Here is a 21,709-nt window from a genome sequence, read left to right as displayed (position 1 = left end):
CACAAAGTAATTAACTCTTAAAGGCAACTTTGAGCTCAAGGTGATCTTTCTGTTTGCCAGGATACCAAAGTATATTTATCACCTATCTCAAAAATATGTGCCAATTTTTTAAAGACTAATTTTTACTTTAAGGTCTGAGGAAGCCATATAATGCTTAGTAGTCGCTTTGTAAGTATATTTGGTGCAGAGATAGGAACATGTGTTTCAGTTTCCTGGGATAATCAGTGATAATAAATTGAGCAATCAGTTTGTGTTTAGTAAATTCACATATATAGTTTGAGATGCAATTTCTGATTACCTTAACTAGAAAAGAGAACTAAAATTTTGTTCTGCCAAGCAAAACACATCACATCCCACAGAGTTTTTATAAATCAAGCAATAACGTGTACCAATACCAAATACCAATGCTTGGAATGGGGCAACTCTGGATATATGTACAGACTGGGGGACAGGAGTGAACAGTTTTGTGGGTAGAGGTTGAGGGCTTCTGGGTGACAGTAAGTTGAACAGAGTCAACAGTATGCACTGGCATCCAAAGGAGCCAAATGAACCCTGGGTTGCCCCAGGCCCAGCACTGCAAGTTGGGTGAGGGGGGTGGCTGTTCATCTTTGTGTTGGTGTGGCCTCACCTTGAGCACTGCGTGCAGGTTTGGACACCACAATATAAGGACATAAAACTACTAGAGAATGCACAAAGCCTATTTACAGAGATGGTGAAGGTTCTAGAGGGCAAGATGTAAGAGTGGCTGAGGTCCCTGGGTGTGCTCAGCCCAGATCAGAGGAGCTGATGGGAGGCCCCATGGCGGCTGCAGCTCCTCACTGGGAACAGAGGGCAGAGCAGAGCTCTTCTCTCTGTGACAGTGACAGGGCTCAAGGGAACAGCATGGAGCAGTCAGGGGAGGGGTAGCTGGGGGTTAGGGGCAGTTTCTGCACCAAAGGTCAGTAGGCATGGAATGGGCTGCCCAGGGCAGTGGGCATGGTCCCTAGCTACCAGAGTTTATGGAGCGGTTGTACAACTCTCTCAGACCTGGTGTTTGATTTTGGGTGGTGCTGTGAGGGGCAAGGGGTTGGACTCAATGATCCCTGTGGGTCCCTTCCAAGTTCTTCTATATTCTGCAATTCTATGACTGTAGTTCATCTGTATGGTTCAGGTTACATCTATACTGAATGTTACAGTTAAGACTGCTTTTCTTAAATTGAAGATGACCTTCAGATTAGACTCCAGGGATAGCTGTGTGCTTTATCTCTCAATGGAAGTTGTTTCTGAAAGTTGTAACTGACTGCTTTGTTCTACTTCAGTGAGCAGGACAGCCAGACTCGGGTTGATATTTATGCTCTGTGTGTTCATTTCTAGCATAAATTGTTTAATGTTTCCAATCTAAGTGGTTTTGTTTTGTTTTGTTTTGTTTTAATGTTCTTTTAGCATTCTGAATTTGCAGAGACACAATGTTACAAAACTGAAGGATTAGAAATCAATTGGCTAATTTTTATGTGGTGTCTATCCAGTTGTTTTTTTTTGTTGTTGTTGTTGTTTTTTTTTATACTCTTGGATTAAATATCTGAATATTAGTTGTATTTTTCCTAAGTAGTTCAATGTTGGAAATGCTGAAAGCAAGCCACAGTTTTCTGGATTCACAGCATACCACTACGGATCAATATTATCTGTACTTTAATTTATCTTGTATCCTGACTGACTACACAGCAGAAGTTGAAAGCTTTCCTACAACTAGATTTAAGTACAGATCTCCATTGATTGCTCAGATGAATATATCGTTTGAATTTAAGTTGTCGTGAACATTTTTTTTTTTTCTTCCCAGGAAAGGGGGATTTCACAACTTGCCCAAAATTTCAGGAAACCCCAAAGAAGTATCCATTGCACTCCACAGTCAGGTAGTATGTACACTTTGGATTTATGTATTGTAATAAACATGACCTGGCTATCTAGACATACTGCCCTTTGCAGTTTTAATGGCTGCTGGGCAGGGGTAACTACAGGGCTCACAAAAGTACATAATGGCATGCTCTTTAGCACATTCTGTCCTTTCTGGACATTTGTCTTGGGTTTTGCTGTGAAGGGGACTAAAAGAGAAGAAAACTTATTTCCTTGGCTAAAATTCTGCTCACTCGCAGCAGAAAAACTGAAACTAGAGCCAAAAGGATCAGACAAGTAGTGAACTAGGATTGAAGCTTGAAGTGGAATGAAATGATATCCAAAAAAGAAACAGATAATGTCATGGCGACTTGTAGCCCCTCTCTGCATCCCCTGCCTTCCACTACTGAGTTTCAGCTTCTCATGTAAGGGGTTTAGTTTTGATATGCAACTGCTGTATAACCTTGACTCATTTTGTTTAGACAGAGTTGTAAGACTGTATGGAAGCAAGAAGGGTAACAATTACAGAGAATGGTTGGGAACTGATCCGTGTTTGTTAAGAGATCAAGGATTCAAGAGAGAAACACTGACATTAAAAGATAAAATCTTAAAGAAAAGGTACATATGGACTGCAGCTGGAGGCTTGTTTAGTTGGGGCCAGTCAGTAGATAGCTGAGTTGGGGTTGAGCCCTCACAGCTGTCTGTGTTGGTGGAGTACAAGAAAGGTGGCAGCTACTCACCCCTAAGCACAGTTGTGTCCACCATCTTTTCCCTCTGTATTGATGCCCGTCCAGACAGTGAAGGCTCTTCAGGTGATGTAGCAGAATGTGGGGACAGGAGCGCTTAACCTCACAGTAGTTGTTTCTTTGTAAAATGTGCCCTGACTTATAAATAATTACTTTATACTTAAAGGATGTCCATATTCTGCTTTCAGAGTCATCCTGTGCCAGACTCAAGATGTCTGAACTGACTATAAAAATATTTTGTATAGGCTAAAATGTGATTTTTATTATTAAATTGGGAAACCAATATACTCGTTTAGGAAAGTAGCAAGTAGGAATATGATCTTAGAGGAAATGATTTACATTTGTAGAATTAAAAGGAAATAAAAAGAAAAATAGAGAAAAGGGATTTTATCTAGCAGGAAGTACAGTAACTGTCCCTGGCATGGATGAAGAATCTTTTGCTGCAGCCATATGTCTAGAAAGGCTCTGATGTTCACAGCTATCTGACAATAAATCATGTCAGGCAGAAGAAAACATCAATTGAAAAAAAAATCATTAATGTTTTTAATTAGATTGTCTTGAATTCTCATCTGCATTCTGAAAGCAAAGGGCTTTTTCAGTAAAACTTCTGTAGCAAGGAAACTGGCTGTACTCAAGATGGTCTGTGCCCTAAATTTGTTGCTTGGAACCAGCTGGGAAGTGTTTTGCTCTTCTGTCTGACTCCATTGGCTGCGGTGTGTGTTAATCACTACAGTTCACTGTACAAGGAGGAATCTCAGAAACATCCAATTGCTGAGTTAATGGGTGTAAAGTGCAGTCTTTTTTATGCTAACCAGATTTTTTATTTATTTATTTATTTATTTATTTATTTATTTATTTATTTTGTAGTGGTGACAGTCCATAATTACTCACTAGTGGTGACTAGAGATTGTGACCAAGAAACCTCAGCTGAGTACAAGCGGAGGACCTCATAGATTGTGTTTTTGGTGAATATTTAGGTTAACTCAACACTGAGCAATACAGTGAAGAAAATACCACGGACAATCAAAACTAAAAATGTTCAGTTACATTACCCTGATCACCCTGCTCCTTTTCAAGTTGGCAAGTAGGAAATGGAAGTTGCCAAACATGTTTTATTTTAAAATATTTTATTCATTGGAAAAGTTGTATGTTATATTTGATGTCATAACAGTTCCCCTGTTTTGTTAGATTTTCCACCCTGCACACACCTGTATATGTGTGTACACATGCAGAACTGACTTTTGCATGCAGGGATCACTCTTACTTTGGGTTTTGCCATATATTTTATTTCGCTGTAGGTATAATTTCTTGGAGTAGTGCTTTTCACTGCAACCTGTGCTACAACAACAGAAGTATTAACACCAAATGTAGCACCAGAGTCCACTGGAGGACATAGTCCGCGTGCAGGCAGTAACTCTTGGAAGAAAGGAATCTCCCCACCCAACCCTCAATCCCCAACATAAAATACTAGGAATCACCCAGAAATGCAATGTCAGTGCTCCCAGCATGCTCAAAAAATTTCAGCACAGCATGCAGATATAAGTAATCCTGAAATACAAACATTCTCATAGTGTAATCAGAGCCCCAGAACAGCAGTTCCTGATTCCTTTACTGCTGGGAGATAGGCATTGCTGCAACTGTCTACTCTTTTGTTTACACTTTAGATTTCCTGTGATTCTTTCCAGCACAAAATAAAAATAATAAATAAAATAAAATAAAATAAAATAAAATAAAATAAAATAAAATAAAATAAAATAAATTGACTAGCAAGTAACTCAAAGTATATTTAGGAATTTTAGGAAGATGGTTTTTATAGTTAAGCATATTGCTATTTTTATTTTTAAATGCTAGATATTTCTTAACAGTACATGAGAAATGCTCAGGATCAAGAATTTCTCTTCAGGCAAAGATCTTCATGAAGCAGCAAAATTTATTCATTATTGCAATAATGGAAGCACACCCCCTTATGGCAAGGGAGAAATTGTGCAACTTATCACTTAAATCCACACCATTAAATACCCTCACTCTGTCGCAGGTGATACCTCTCCTGTCACTCATTGGTTGAGCATATCAAGCTGACAATCTTCCCCAAGTGTTTGCTAAAATATTTTTCCATATGCAATTCATCACCCTGTCGTCCTTTCATCTTTTAATAGGGAAGAAGTGAATATTGCATACTAGGCGCACCCCTTTTTTTCAAGGGGGACGGAAGGACAATGCATACTGAGTCCACCTGTAGTTTCCCATTTGTCAAGGGGAGAGGAGGGTATTGCATGCTAGACTCCCTCTCCCTATCACCTTGCCCTGATGTTCTCACAATCAAGCTACTTGGCAAACTTACTCTACTCTGTACTTAGGTATGCCTCAATGATTTGTTGTGAGCAACAACCCCTGCAGCCATTTTGTGTGAAAGTTTAGCAGAAGTCTATACCTTAGTGTTAGAATTATTCTACTACAAAAACACAATCTACTTCTTACAATATTTGGCTCAGCATATAGTCCTAAAGAAATATTTGCCAGCTTCTAAACAAGACTAACAAATGTACTTTAGTGAAAGAAGTCCAGACTTCAATTGTAAAAAACACACACTTTTCCTTTTGAATGAGAAAGAAAATCAGATACGTAGCTATGAATTTGATCCTAGCTTGAATATCAGTTTAAAATAGTTACATATGCATATGTATGTATATATGCATAATGCATGTGCATGCATATATATAATCTCTAATATTAACGTATTTTTAATCCTAGTAGTTCTTTTGCATAATCCAACAAATGACCAACATATATTGCAATAAATTCAGTTCTGTGTCCAATTTATTTTTCATATATTTTATGTATTGAGTACTTGCTATCTTAAAGAGCACATTTCTCTCCATTACCTGTCAGACTGACTGTCCTCTATAGGAGCACTGATGCTGATGAAGTCCAGGAAGAATGCATTATGGTGCACACTGTATGCATGTATTAACTGTTCTGTAACTGTCTTTTTTTACCTACTTACCACTCACAAGTTTTGGTCAGACGCTCATTTTTCTGGTAATCTTTGTACAGTGAAGAGAAATATTGGATGACAACCTTTATCACTAACAGATAAAATGAAATAGGAAAATAAGTAAGAACAGAAAATAAAATATTCAGATATCCATAAATCTTAATTTTTTAGACCTTGTACATCATAATGTTTCCTAGATATATATATGTGTAGATTGAGATTGTGGATTTTGAGATATTAGAAACAAACGAACGAAAAAACATGAAACCCCTTTTTTTTTTTTTTTTTTTTTTTTTGCTTGAGTTTTGGTATATAGCTTAAAGAACACTTGGAATTTATATAATAATTGAGATATCAATGAAGTCTAATTCTAAAGTAAACTGGTCAAAAAGCAGGGAATTTTGAAACTGCACATAGTGTCCAAGAAGAAATATATGTTACAGAATCTTAAGTTGTTCCAAGCTGAAACAATTTAAAACAGATTTAAAATGGACACTGTATTGAAATATAGTAAACAGTTTTCATTGATCCTTCTATGAATATTAATACTTTCTATTATATTGTAGTGTAAACATAGTGTCATCTGAGATGCCTAAGGGTAGTTCAGGATAATGTTTAAGGCCTTCCTGAGAAAGATTATTTTGATAATCTAACAGAGTTCTGAATTGTTAATAGACCTTATCTGATAGAAGCTTAAGTGCAATTAAGCATGTGCTGTGGCTCATTCACCTGTTATGTTAATTCGGCCCACTCTGGGCATCTGTTTTAGGCTGTCCTTAATTGCACCTGGAGTCACAAGACTAGTTTGAAAGACAATATAATTAGAACTTCCTCCATTCTTAAATGTTTTAAGAAAATTTTACACAATTAAAGCAAAATACATAGCTTTTATACACTTTTTTTTTTTCCCCAAAAAAACATTATTTTGCAGAAATTTCTATCTCATTAATTCCCCTCATCTCATCCCTTGCCACATGCCTTTTGTGTCCTGACACAGATAAAATTATTCCCCAAAAGTAGAAATTATATAAAAAGTCTCAGTTTTCATAAAAGTCTGCTATATAAGTATTTCAAACTAGAAATTTTAATCTTTAACCTTGAATGCTACTTCTGTTGTAGTAGCTTAGTCCCCGATACGGTGAAAAGAGCTGAGCTTCCTTCTAGATGCTGTTGCTGCTATGATTACTCCTGAAGCATAGCAGAGATAGTAAAATGTTCACACTGAAAAAAAAAAAAAAAAAAAAAAAAAAGGAATTTAAAATTGAAGAAAAAGTATTATTTGATTCTGAGCAATTTGTTCTGCACTGTACTGGTCAACTATTACCTTGGTCATAGAAAATTATAATTTCTGAGACTGCTAATATATTTTTATTATTTCTCACTTGTGAAATTTAAGAAGTTATTACTCTAGCTCTCTGCTAAACAGGTGGTATATCTTTTTCTCACTGCTGCAGTTCACAAGCTGGTATATGTACTTAAACAATCACTGATTGCATTTACTTTGCTTGTCTGAGAAATATGAAGCCACCTAATAGACAAACTGCCTATTCTAAAAAAAAAAGAAACAAAAAAAAAAACCAAACAAATTAATGTAACCTTGTCAAAGAACAAGCATAAATATAACACTAACAAGTCATATTCCTGGCAAACATCTCACTGGGAGGAAAAAGCATCCAAAAAACCTAAGCCATACCAAAGCAACAAAGCTGCACACAACTTTAATTTTACTTTATTTTTTTATAGTAGAAAGATCACAAAAAAATGAATCATATTGTAGACTCACAAAGCAGATGATAATAAATGCCAGATTGTCTTTAGAGAGCTAGTGAGAAAAGTTATTGCCTAGTTCAACAACTTTAAAGCTGTAAGTCATTGGGTCAATTTTCTCATGCTTCTTAATAACTATTAAGAAACTGGGAATTTAGATTTGATGAATAACTTGGCAAATTCATAAGGAGTAGGCTTAATCTTTCCAAAAAAGAAACCTTTAAAAGTCTTGTTTAATAGATTATTTGGAAATTTGTATTTTTCAATTTGAAATAGAATAAAGGAAACTACATAATATGATTTATCATATTCTCACTATTGTGTTAAAACAAAACAAAACAAAATGGAATCAATGTATTACTACCATTGCAGGAACTATATAAGCTATTGAAAGTGAGTATATGTCCACAGGTCTTCATGTCTATTAATACCACAGTTTACAACCTGTCTGCATCAGCATTCATTTCAAGTGAATTATTTGTCTGAAGACTGAACGTCTTGCCATTTTGGAGTTTTATGCAATAACATTTTATTCATTAAAACCAAGAGGAATTAAGAGGTGACTTTATGAAAGATAGATGTCAGAAAGCAGATGTGGGAAGCTTGGAAAGATAATTAGAATTTAATAAGAATAAAATCTCTATCCTATATTTAATTATAATTATTGTCTATTTTAAAATAACTTCAGTTGAATAAAAGGACATAACTACATTATTCACTTGTGGGTTTTAGAAGGGTCTGTTGTGGTGATTATTAATTATATTTAGTATAATAAACATGCCTGGAAGAAGCATCTCAAATAAAGGATCAGACACACTGAAAAAAAAAAAAAATGACCTGTTTAAATGTCAAGAAATTGTACATTTAATTAGCGAGCTTGTTATTTCTCACAAGAAAGATCATCAGATGACAGCATTCATATTTTAATTAGGAGAGAATACCTTTGCACTCTTCCTCAGGCAGCTAGGAAATTTGTCATGCAAACTGATTTCCATTGTGAAATGTGTTCTGCTCTGACTGCAGGCCTGTACCATCCAAGTTAAAACTGCACTGAAACTGATAGCATGGATACATGAAAAACCTGGAGAACTCTGGACATTTTATGTGACATGAAAAAGCATAGAGGACCATCAAAGTATCTCTTCTGCTCAAGATGAGTTTTACTGATGACTTAACAGTCTCATAATTCTGCCTATAAACCTAATTTGACTCCAGTTCTGTATATTTACATACTATTTATGTTTTGTTATTTCTAATAGTCATTCCAAATCAGAAAACTAATTCAGCACCCATTTATGACCACTTATGTTCCTCATGGTTTTTATTGTCTGTGACTCCAGCAGAATGAAATGCCTATACACCTCCCTCATCTTGGCTGCATCATCTTTTCATGTTTTTCCTTCAGTCTTTCTGGCTTATATTTTCATCTCATTTATGAGCTGCTTGTATTGAAATGCTTGCATGTATTCTTCTATTCAGGCAGGCTTGTGGCTGTTTATTGCTTTTCACATACTTTGATGGGTTTTTCAATATGAAATTAAATGTCCCACTCAGTCTTTATTACACTGGTATCTCTGATACTAGTGTTCATAATCTGTTATGTTTATCAATCAACATTTTTGTTTAAAATATGAAAAAACATACATACAGTAAAAAAAGTTCCCACTTTATTCTGATGACAATGGCCATAGTATCTTACAATAGCTTCCTTTTATGACGTTATTTTTCAAAGAACTAGGGTCCAGAATACTTCAGAACAGCTTAATTCTCGATACAGTTTAACTTCATAATTCCTTTTTTTTTTTTTTTTTTTCTTAATGCAAAATGTCCTTGATAAGGCTACTGCAATAGAAAAATGCACATAGCCCAGTTTAAAAAAAAAATCTGTATTATTTATTGAGATGTAACAGTAGAGAAAAATGGAAGACCTCCAAAAAAATTCTCCATAGAAAAATGTTTATAGAAACATGTTTAACTTCATGAAATTTTCCATAGAGATTATTTTCACAGGAGTAGTTTCTTTGTTGTTTTTGTTTTTTTGTTTGTTTGTTTTTTGTAAAATGTATTTTTAAAATTTTTGAAGTCAATCATGGTGCCCTCGATTTCAACCTGAAAACCTCTTGTCACATACCATTGCAAAATACAGAATTAGTTAAGCCTGTGATATCCAAAAAGAGATTCAGATAGTCATAGAATCAAATAATGGTTTGGGTTGGAAGAATTCTTAGTGATCATCTACTTCCAAACACCCTGCTGTGAGCGGGTTCATTGTCTCAGCCCACTTGATGAGTTTTAAGGAAGGAATTCTTTGGAATTCCCCAAACAGGGTAATCCAGCACTGGAGTCATGATCTGTGGGTTGTAGATTGACCAAAAAAGCAAAATGTTTGTGGTCGTATAGTCCATTTGGTCAGAGACTACTGTTGGGGTGGCAACTTCCATGCATCTGTGCAGCTAGGAGTTTTATGCAGCTAGAAGATTTAGGATTTTTTGGCAAGGGTCTCTGGTAGTTGTGCATCCCTTCCTCAATAAGTTGCCAAAAAAGGAAGTGGGTAAAATGGCTTGCTGCCCTGCCTTGGCAGGACTTGGTCCACCTCTCCCCCTTTTCTCTTGAACTTGAGTTGTCAAGTCAGATTCCCTGTTGATCCCTTACAGTCATCTCCCACTAGAAGAAGTTGCCCAAAACTCCATCCAGCCTGGCCCTGAATGCTTTCAGGGAGGGTGCACTCACAACTTCTCTGGGCAACCTGAACCTGTTCCTCACCATTCTCTGAACTGAAAGTTTATTCCTTGTAAATAATAAAAATCTAAACACTTTTTGTTTAAAGCCACTACCCCATGTCCTATCACTCCACTCCCTGAGGAGTCCTAAGTCCCTAAGGCTCACTTTCCAGTTTTCTTTTAAGCCCTCTTTAGTTACAGGAATGTCACTCTAAGGTCTCCCTCGAGTCTTCTCTTCTACAGGCTGAACAACCTCAACTCACAGACCTTCAAATTTTAGAAGTTCTTCAGTTCTTCTGATCATCCTTGCTCTCCACTGGATGCACTCCAATAGGTCCATAATCTTCTCATGCTGGAACAGATTCACCTTTCTCAATGTTGTGTTTTAACCCAGCAGGTGGCTGAGCACCACAAAGTTGTACACTCACTTTCCCCCTTTCAAGTGGGATGGGGGTGGCATTAAAAAAAAGACAAAGTAAAATTAATGGGTTGAGAAACTATTTACTAACATTGAGAAAAAGAAAAGAATAATAATTATTACAAATATATATATATATATATATATATATGTCACGTGACGCATAAGGAATTGCACACTACTCCTAACCAATGACCAGCTGGATCCCAACCAGTGGAAAGAAGCCCATTGCTCTGCCACACTCTTCAGAAGTCTTTTTGCTTGGTATCATATCGTACAGAATATCACTTTGGCTAGTTTAAGTCAGCTGTCTTAATCCTTTTCCCTCCCACCTCCTTGTGCCCTTAACTGTGGATGCTACTTAGTAGGCAACTATAAGTATCAGTGCATTATCAACATTGCTTTTCTCCTAGAACCAAAGCATAGCATAGTACCAGACACTCTGAGGAAAACATTCCCATCCCACCTGAAACTAAGATGCTCAGCATATTGATAACACTTCTTTTGCAGAAACGCAAGATATGATTGGCTTTCTGGACTGCAAGCACACATTTCCAGCTCATATTGAGCAACTCATCAACAAACACTTCCAAGTCCTTTTCCTCAGGGCTGTTCTCAGTCCATTTCTGCACATCTATATATGTGCTTAGGCTTGCCCCAACCCAATGTACACGCTCTTGCACTCGGCCTTATTGAACTTTCTGTGGTTCTCATTGCCTACCTCTCAAGCCTGTCAAGGTCCGCATGGATGGCATCCTTTGCTGCCAGCATGTCAATTATTCCACACAGCTTGGTGTAGTCAGCAAACTTGTTGAGGGTACACTCATTCCCACTGTCCATGTTGCCAATAAAGTTGTTAAGTAGTGCCAGACTCTTTATAGAGGACTTCAGAGATTCTTCAGAGAGAGAAACCGATTGCATTTATTGTTGAGGAGGTAGGAAGACAGAGAACCTCTAGTGATTTCCCAATGACTCCTCATGGCAAATCACAGAATAATAGCTTTCCAACAAAGCTTTTAAAGTTACAAGGAGGCCAGTGCACTGGAATCTTTTAAATGCTTTATACGTCTTAACTCATTTTCACACTCTTTGTAAGGTTTCCAGCATTTTTTTCTGATTTTGCCCTCCTTTGATCATTAGACTATGATGTTCCTCTGAGAGATCACAATATTATAACACTCCCTATGCTGTGAAAGATATCCTGGGAAAATGAAGAGAGCCGCTGGTAGATTCTAAGTAACAGTTTCAAAGCTTCATAGATCTTATGGTCAAAAGAGACTAGTGTGACCATTTACTCTGACCTCTTCCATAAAACAGCCCTGGAGGCTTTAAGCCTTTTTTCATCTGCCTGAAACCCCCTGGGAGAAGATGCTGTCAGTACCAGACACCTGCTGCAACTAACCTGTGTCAAGAGAATTGCACATTTTATCAGTAAGCCTTAGTAGGAGACGTGGGCTACACTAGAGAAAAATGCACCTTTTATGTTCAGGCTACCTCCATTTCCTTCTGACTTTGTTCCTCAAGCTTCATACATTTGTTTTAACATTCTTTATGTCCTTGATTGAAGGAAGAGAATAGCAGACAATTTAATCTATTGTTGTATACAAATAGATTTTTCTTCTTCAGTGGAGAGTAGCAGAAAGGATAGACTATGATATCATATTCAAAGCATTTTATATTTTATTTCTGTCTGGATGTGATAGCATTTTTACAGAAACAAAGAGCAAATAACAATCCTAAACAAAGCCACAGATCTTCTCTTAATTGTGATTAGAGTGACTCTGAAGAGGAGTGAGAGGTTATGAATCTTGCAAAGGATCTGTAAATCTCTTTCTGTAGTGCTTTGGGGAAAATGGTTCTGGTTTCTAACACTGGTCCATATCTCACTGTCCCTTATTTAAAGACCACACATGTTGGGTAATAAAATGCAATCAGTGGCAGAGTCAAATTATAACTACTGAAAATGTCCAGGTTCTCTTTAGTAGAATTTTACTGCAGCTGGCGTAATAGTGAAATAGAGAATACATCCACCTGCATACATGCTTGCAACACCTGATTTCTCAGGATTTCTCCCTAAATGTGTCAATGACTAAGATATTTGTTTGCCAGTAGAAAGACAACAATGTGTTAATGATATAACTGTGAGGTCAATAAAAATCACAGAATCATAGAATTACCCAGGTTGGAAAAGAGATTGAAGATCATCAAGTCCAACCGCAGACTAACCATAGTACCCTAACTCTAACAACCCTCTGCTAAATCATATCCCTGAGCACCACATTCAAATGGCTCTTAAAAACATCCAGGGATGGCAATTCAACCACCTCCTTGGGAAGTCTATTCCAGTACTTAACTACCCTTTCTGTAAAGAAGTATTTCCTAACATACAACCTAAACTTACCTTGGCGCAACTTGAGGCCATTTCCCTTCGTACTGTCACTTGTCACCAGTGAGAAGAGACTTGCCCCACTCTCACTGTAAGCACCTTTCAGATACTGGAAGAGGGCGATGGCGATAAGGTCTCCCCTCAGCCTCTTTTTCCCCAGACTAAACAGCCCCAGCTTCCTTAGCCTCTCCTCATAGGGTTGATTCTCCAAGCCCTTCACAAGCCTCGTTGCCCTTCTCTGGACCTGCTCCAGTACCTCCATGTCTTTCCTGTGCTGAGGTCCCCAAAACTAAGCACAGTACTTGAGGTGAGGCCTCACCAATGCTGAGTACAGGGACAGGATGACTTCCCTAGTCCTGCTCACCACACCATTCTCAATACAAGCCAGATGCCATTGGCTCTCTTGGCCACCTGGGCACACTGCTGGCTCACATACAGCCAACTGTCCATCAGCACACCAAGCTCCCTTTCCATCAGGCAGCTTTCCAGCCACAACTCCCCAAGCCTGTAGGGTTGCCTACAGTTTTTTTTTCTCCTGAATTAAAGGTGGTCCTAGTTGAAGTACAAAATGATTTATTTTTTCTTAAGTTCTGATGATAAGGAACGCCAAAGCTTTCAAGGTATTGAAAGACAGTTTAGCTGGAAAACAGGGGTTAAATTCTGAATATTAAATTCACAGTTTTCTTGATACAGGGAACCATGCTCACCTTTATGTTTTCTATGATAGTAGCACTCAGGGAATTAAGAAAGAATGATATTCTCCAGAGGTCATTAGAGAAAAGAGACAAATGCTAGGAAAAAAAAAAAAAAAAAAGTGAAAGGTAATAGAAACAGGGAAATAATATAAAATTGCAATGCAGCAATATATGCTTCTGCTTTGTGGTAAAAATAAGCAAAGAATGCATTAGTTAACATTTACATTAAATTCTAAGTAAAAAGTAAGTTAAAGAAGTATTATCTGCCTAAAAGTATCTCTCATTTTCAGATGGTTACCTTCCTATTCCCTGCCTTTCAGCCAGGTGGGAATAGAATAAATGAGAAAGTTAATGAAGAAAAATACAATGAAAGAATTTTTTTTTTTCCTCAAAGTATTATTCTAGTTCATGTATTGTTTTTATGGTCTTCAAATTCTTAAGATTTTTCATGTGAAAAGAAATTGACGTATGTAAGTTATTATTATGCCAGGAGTTGTTTTGAGAAATTAAAAACTAGATACATTATCTGATTTGAAAATCTGCAAAACAGGCATGATTTAGTTACTTCTATAATCTTTATAGCTTTTCAGAACAGCCAATTTATCCTGCTGTAGCAGATGTGAAATCTAGATGTTCCCTTCCTTAGGGGTGAGATACTGCTGAAAGTACAGAACTGCAAATTCAGGCATGTGCAATGCAAACCAGTCATTTTGTGTTGTAGGTAATCTCTCAGGGGAGAAAGGGTCAAACTGTATGAGTCACGCTATCTATTTAAGTATGCCAGTAAACTTGGATTGTGATAAAGTCTTTCAAAATATTCTGATTTTAATGAGTTTTGTCCTAAAAACTCTAGGCTCAAGTAGTGACTTGTGTAACTAAAGATTGCTATGCTAAAGATAAGGTTGGAATACAATGACCGTAAGCTTCCAAGGTGTAGGAAGAAAAAAAAAATGCTTCAAAATTATAACAATCTGAGTGTTCACATTGATACATATTACTACTAGGGGAAGTATGGAATGCTTCACCACACAGTACACAACGTCACTGTTAAAAATTGTTTCTGTAGTAGACAAATACCCCTCAAATGCCACATCTTTGGCAAATTTATGTGCTTCAAAATATTAATCACATTCTTACTTTAATGCTTAAGGCATTGAATATTGTGTATTTCACAACAGGACACTACTGGCAAACCATTATCTTATGGAACATTAATGTCGTTATGCAAAAATAGTATATCTAAAGGGGGGGCTATAAGAAAGAAGGGGACAGACTCTTTGGCAGGTTCTATGGTGATTGGACAAAAGCAAATGATTTCAGACTTAAAGAGGGGACATTTTGTTTGGACATAAGAAAAAAAAAAATTACAGTAAGGGCAGTGAAGCACTGGAACAGGTTGCCCATAAATGTGGTAGATGCTCCTTTGCTGGAGAATTTCAAGGTCAAGCTGGAGGGGACTCTGAGAAACTTGATCTAACTGTAGATGTCTCTGTTCATTGCAGAAGTGTTGAAGTGTTGGAATGAATGACCTTTAATGGTCCTTTCTAACTCAAACGATTCTATGATAAATGTAGTGCATAAAAAGATGTATTAAGTGTTGTATATACACAGAAGGAGCAAACTTTAGCATAAAGAGGAAAATAAATCTAAAGAAAATATTTCCAAATAGCATCAACTCAATAGTCTCAATATGATCAAGTTTTGATGCATCACAATGAAAGAAGGAATTTAGTGACTAGACTACAAAATTGGGAATTTATATTCCAAGGTTTTATTTTCTGTCACTTGCTGTTTGACTTTGCACAAATTATTTGAGAGCTGTGCGCTTAAAATTTTTCATTTTTCAAATATAGTATTTACACAATTTATGAGGATATTGTAATGATCAACTCACTGACTAAAATGTACTAGAAACATCAGGTATAATTGCAACAATATGTTGCTATTGCCAGGTGTGTAAACATTTTATTTTATTTTATTTTATTTTCTTAATAACGGGCTTTAATTGTAACTCTCAGGTAAGTCTTTATACTTCCAAAGGTGGAAAATATGTCTTCCTCCTTCCCTCCTCTCAGGTATACAACAAGTTTCCTACTATGCAGTGTAAAGCAGGAATTCCTTGTAATCTCATACAATCTGTGGGACTGCATGTACTATATTTGCACATTTGTACTATACTGTTTTCAAGAGAACTCCTACAGGATGAACTAGCACTCAGGAGGAGTAACAAAGAACTGAAAAGAAGACAAATCTCTGTTGCAAGTCATCAAAGCAAAAATCCCTCGGCTTTAAATAATGAAAAAAAAAAAAAAAAAAAAAGGAACATAGGTCCTTTAATTGGGTGATTTATTATGAAGCTACAATTAGAGTAAAGAAGATGAATAGCATCAAAGGCAGAAAATGCACTGTTTTGCTAGGAAGAAATGGCTGAGACCCTATTGAAAACAAACTCACTTCATAAGTTAAGGAGCAACGAGTTAGTAAAGCTCAGGTGAGACACTGGATTGTAGTGTACTTGGGAGGGGGTGTGTATTTTTTCTGCTGAGAGCACCTTTTTGGGCCAAAAGACCTGGTAGCGTAGTTCAGAAAGATATGTGCTGCTTTAACATGTGTGGTGACAGATGTCCAGTGAATTAGAAACAGTCTATGGAAAAGACTGTCCGAAGAGCCATTTGAAAAACCACTAGGGATTCTAGTACCTGGCATGGTCCAGATTCACAGCTCCTGTCTGTGCAGTGGAAAACAGATCCTTATGTAAATGGGCAGCATAAGTGAGGAAGGAATTAATGACAACCAATGCTATAAGAATTCCCATAAAGGAAATGCACAGGAGGACTGCCCAACTTACCCTGTTTCCAGATCTATCTGTTCTTTATGTATTTCCAAGGTAAAAACAGAGAACAAAATTATTGCATGTGAAGAAAGGTAGTTTCAAAAAATACTTAAGAGGAGAGTCCCATTAACTATTAGTTGCAGGACTATACAAGTTAGCCTACAGGGATATCAACATCGGGTGATATCAGAAATCATAAGATGTATTAAAATTTTATTTTTTATCACACAGAACACAGTGGAGATAGTGGAGATGTGCTATAGAAATTGTATTTATGAAAACTTGGTTTTGACACAGGTGAACTTTCAACATTTAATGCATTTAATATATTTATGCTACCTACAGAAAAAAAAAAAAAAAAAAAAAGAATAGAAACTGAAGGTAAACACTGCAGATTCTGAAGGGCTAATGCAGGTGCGACAGTGACTTTGTCTTCTGGTTTCATAAGAGCTTCCTTTTATACTGATGTCAACAGTTAATGGGCTGGTTCGGCCCAGTTCTGTGACTAGTGGGGCAGAGGGATCTGCAGTTCTGCACCTCCAGAAAAGGGAAATGGGGGACCCCAAATAATTAGAAACAGTGGCAATGATCTGAGGAGAAACAAACTAATTTACTAAATATGGTATCGGAATGCAAGGTAACAAACTATAATACAATATAATTAGAATCGAAGCTAATAAATCAAATATAATGAGAGAAAGTGTCCAAAAAAAGCTGAAGGCTATACACTTATAGCATGTGGTCAGGATGAGCAGTGGTGAGAGAGCCTGAAAGTTGAAAAGAGGGATGTCAGGTGACTACTGAGGCCTTATATGTGTTCTCCCTGAGCAGGTATGATAACAGAACAGCAGTCTTCTAGGGAATGCATTTCTTCTTCTCTTCCGGACAGGTGCCCAGAACTGGAGCATTAACTCTTTAACTCCCAGTGCACTACATGATTTTTATTATGTGGAACACCAATAACTAAAAATCATAAAACCATGACAACTGATAACATTTCCTCTAGAATACATATTACCTGTTGACTATTCTCCTCCTTCTTGCCTCTGACATTAGATTGAATGTACTGAAAAATGTTGAAAAGACTGCTGATTAATAGCAATTTTAAGTTAAAAATAAAATGTACATAGGTCATTCTGAAAGTAAGGCCTCATTTTTATTTCCATGGAAACTACAACAGATAGAAAGAGAGTAATTCTCAGCTACAAAGTGCTCTTTTCCAATATAGTCCTCACCATTAGCCGTGCATTTTTTGCCAGTGATGGACAAGAATCTGCATGCCACACTTGTAAAAATCTACACCAGTGGAGGTGACCCACTCTTTCACAGCTGCTACGACGGCTTTATCTGGAAAATATTGCCTGTACAGCTCATCTTTCTTTGCCCTGAATAGGTAGAAGACAGAAGGTGCCAAATCAAAACTATACAGTGGATGTGGTAGGACAGTTCAGCCAAGATTGTCAGTGTGCCCCGTGATCATCTGACTATTTTGGAGTCTTGTGTGTTGCAAGAAAAAGACTGTCTTCTTCTCTGGCCTGATTCTGGAAATTCAAACATTCTGCTGGTCAGTGTTGTGGTATAGCAGTCAGAGTTCATTATTTGTCTGGGTTCCAGGAAATGCAGAAGGATCACGCTGTTCTTATTCCAACAGACAGTACGCATCACTTTAACCCTGAGGGCTGCATCTTATGCTTTTTCTTCAGTTTAGAACTCACGCATCACCTTTTTCATGGACTGATGTTTTGTCTCTGGCTTAGAGTTCTAACACCATATGTCATCAACAGTTATGATATAATGCAGGAAACTGACACTTTCAGCACCATATTGAGTCAGTCAGTCCTGACAAACTCGTATATGATCTTTCCATTTCTGTCAGACCACTCATGGAACCCACCTGATGTAATCTTTACAGTATTCCAGTGTTGCCACCATCACTTGCAAAACGTTGAAACCAATATTCAGCTCCAAACACAGTTCTCTGGTCATAATCTACTGATTCATGGAATGAGCTGAGCAAGACACTCTTCATTTCATAGGTGACAGGATGAGGGGAAATGGCCTCAGGTTGCACCAATGTAAGTTTAGATTGGATATTAGAAAAAAACTTTACAGAAAGGGTATATAAGAACAGGAATAGGCTCCCCAGGGAGGTGGTTGAGTCACCATCCCTGGATCTATTTAAAAACCATATGGATATTGTGCTCAGGGACATTATTTAGCAGAGGGTTGTTAGGATAGTATGATTAGGTTGTGGTTGGACTCAATGATCTTAAGGTGTTTTCCAACCTGAGTGATTCTATGACTCTGTGATTCTACGTGACAGCCATGAATGGCTGCCTGAAATGTGGCTTGTTCATCAGTTGGCTTGCCACTGCTGAAATGCACCACCCACTGTCTCACTGTGCTGACATTCAAAAACATTCAGCAAGTGTTTATAAGTGTCAATAGTTTTGATTCTATCCATGTGAATGAATTCAGTGCCACACCTTTGTTCATACATACTTGCATGTCAGATGTTATTTTGTCAGACTGCCTCTCTGCTGCCATCTGTCACATAGCAACAGAATGTAGTAGAATGTTGACAGGAAGGTTCATCCTTTACTGCAGTACTACTAGCATCTGCCTCTGAAATCATGAGCCCATACAATAAAATAGGAGGCATTATTTTCAGAGCAGCCCTCATGTATTATACAAAGCTTTTCGTGTAAGTCACAAATATAATAATCCTATAAATGTTAAATCTTTATGGTGTAAAATCTTTTTTATTAAAATAGATGAAAATCATTCCTGCAAAATGAAGATCTTTGAAATTATGTTTAAAGTTTTAGTGTTCCTTATAGAAAAATCTCCAAGAGAAGTGATTACTTTCCTTTCATGTTCTACAGTCATTGTACTAACATATTGCTAAATGTCAGATAAAATGTTTTCATAAATAATATATACAACTATCTATTTGCCTTAGGTATTGCCTTTTAAAATTCCTGTAGTTATTCACCACTTACCGAAGAAAATTACATCTCTTAGAATAGATGTTTGAAGCAGTCAGGCAGGGGGTTACATTGGTTTCATCAGAACATGAAGTTTAGTCAAGATATGATTTTATATACATACTTATCTGTAGTTTTGGTGTACAGGACTAGGGAACAATTTTTGAACTTAAATAGGAGAGAACTACTTTTCTCAGTATCACTCTGACTTGCATTGCATTATTATACTGCTATTATATTATTTTGTTGCCTTGGTGAAAATAATACAATAATCACATACTGGTTTTTTCTGTGCTCTCTTTCCTATATTTAAATAGGTATAAAATTTAATTAAAAAAAATATACATATATTTATCATCCATAGAGGTAAAGTTAACCCTTTATAAAATTGGGCACTCCTTCATACACAAAACTTAATCTATAAATTATCACACTACATCAGCAAGCTTCTAGATGCAGATATGATAGTCAAATGGTCCTACCTATTTAAACTAGCAAAACTAGAAAAGCTATCATTATACATAAAACCTATATTCTTAAGCCAGGTATTCATTTAAGTCAATAGATTACTCTTCTCCTTACACAAAGCTTTTTATTTATCTCTTCATTATATTGCTACCTCATTTATAATTTCAAAATTTCTTTCACCCTTACATTACACAATGATACATAATGGAGGCCAATATATGTGACTTCTTATAATTGGCACTGATTAAGATCAAGAATGTGGCTGGCTGTCTCAGTTGCTAGGCAGTATCCTATTAAGCAATGGAAATACATCTGCATTTGATCAGATCATACCCCTAATGTTTCCCAAAAAATACTCAGCAAAAATTCTACAATTAATAGATAAAATCTAAACCAAATAAACACCACAGTAGTAGGTATTTAACTTTTGAAATCAATCTAGAAATTATTAACATTTTTAATGTTAATGTTTATAATCTATTCCTTTTCTCCTTTTGGTGTGTTGTAAATTCATATAATGCTGCTTCTTACAGGTTCATCATCAGAGAGAAGCATTTGAATTTTATCTTTTTTTTTCAAAACTGAACTGCTTTCCACTACTTTCAACTTGAAACAAGTAAGTGTCCTTTCATACAAGGTCTGTTCAATCAAATCTGCTTAAGTCTGTTTTTCTGATTCTCTGTCCTTTTTTGTAAAAGCTGATAGATGACTGGCTAACAGTGAAAAGTGTTCATAATACGCATGTTAAACATGCTTGTTATTCAGAAGAAAAAAGAGAAATTCCTGAAGAAGCACTGTTGTCCTCTTTGTTAAAAGGGGTTGGGGGACAACAAGGGTGCAGCCTCATAGAAAAATTTACCCATTTCAGAAATCAGAAGGAAACTTTGCACTAGCTGTTCCAGGTGGTTAAGATGGATAAAACTTACATAAAGAAGTACAAAGGTATCGCAGAATGACAAGCATATTATGTATAGATTTTTTAGCATTATTCTAGGTTCAGATTTTATGATAACAACTTTAGTGTAAGAAATTGAAATTTCTTCCTCTGCAACTGTGTTCCACTTAGATGCTGCACACTACACAACTGATTTTGATAGAGAGTTAGGTGTATCTACACTGATAATAGCATTCATCAAGGAGCAAACTGAAGCACTGAACCCTTGGCCATCCACAGTACTTTATTGTTTTTGTTTTGTTTTCTTTTCTTTTTTGTTTTTCCAGATATCATCCAGATCACTACAACTGGTTTCCTGTGAGAAGAGGGGTACTTATGTTCCTCCATTTCCTATCTCACTAAAATAAAAATAATAAAGAAAATTTTAAAAAAAGATAGTGCAGAAGTATCTGTGCTAATTATGATAGTAGAAGGAGACACCACAACCCCCCTGGGCAGCCTGCTCCAGTGCGCTCTGTCATCCTCACCGTAAAGAAGTTCTTGCACACATTCGTGTGGAACTTCCTATGCTCCAGTTTCTGGCTGCTTCCCCTTGTCCTGTCTCCACAAACTGCTGAAAAGAGTCTGGCCTCGCCATTTTGCCTCCCACACGTCAGATATTTACAGACCTGGATAAGGTCCATATATATGCCCAAAGGGGGGGAAAAATAGATTTCAGTGGATTGAGGTTGAGACACAGATAGTGGAAGACAAATAGCAATGAGAAAACAAAACATGCTGGGAAGAGTAAGTACAAATGCTTCCTGCAAGATGCAGGGGCCAACGTGGTTAAGGAGAGCCAATCTTTTTCAGACTTTGGCTGGCTCCCTGTGCTGTTATGAATTTTTTTTGCATCTGTCTCACTCAGAGGGAAACAGCAGGATCAAACTT

The 21,709-nt window shown here is 36.8% G+C and overlaps 1 long non-coding RNA gene across 1 annotated transcript in view; it reads left to right on the top strand.

Moving 5' to 3' along the window:
• LOC140250209 (uncharacterized) overlaps nt 1-21,205 on the top strand; it is a 72,835-nt gene extending 51,630 nt beyond the window's left edge. The window contains exons 3-4 of the long non-coding RNA XR_011903121.1: nt 20,418-20,500; nt 21,106-21,205. This is a non-coding gene — a long non-coding RNA (uncharacterized lncRNA). The remainder of the gene's footprint in view (nt 1-20,417; nt 20,501-21,105) is intronic.
• The last annotated feature ends 504 nt before the right edge of the window (nt 21,206-21,709 follow it).

The sequence above is a fragment of the Excalfactoria chinensis genome, chromosome 3 (assembly GCF_039878825.1).
Source record: "Excalfactoria chinensis isolate bCotChi1 chromosome 3, bCotChi1.hap2, whole genome shotgun sequence".
Classification (NCBI taxonomy): domain Eukaryota; kingdom Metazoa; phylum Chordata; class Aves; order Galliformes; family Phasianidae; genus Excalfactoria; species Excalfactoria chinensis.
The sequence above is the reverse complement of the archived record's forward strand: the minus strand, read 5'-3'. Positions and strand labels throughout refer to the sequence as shown.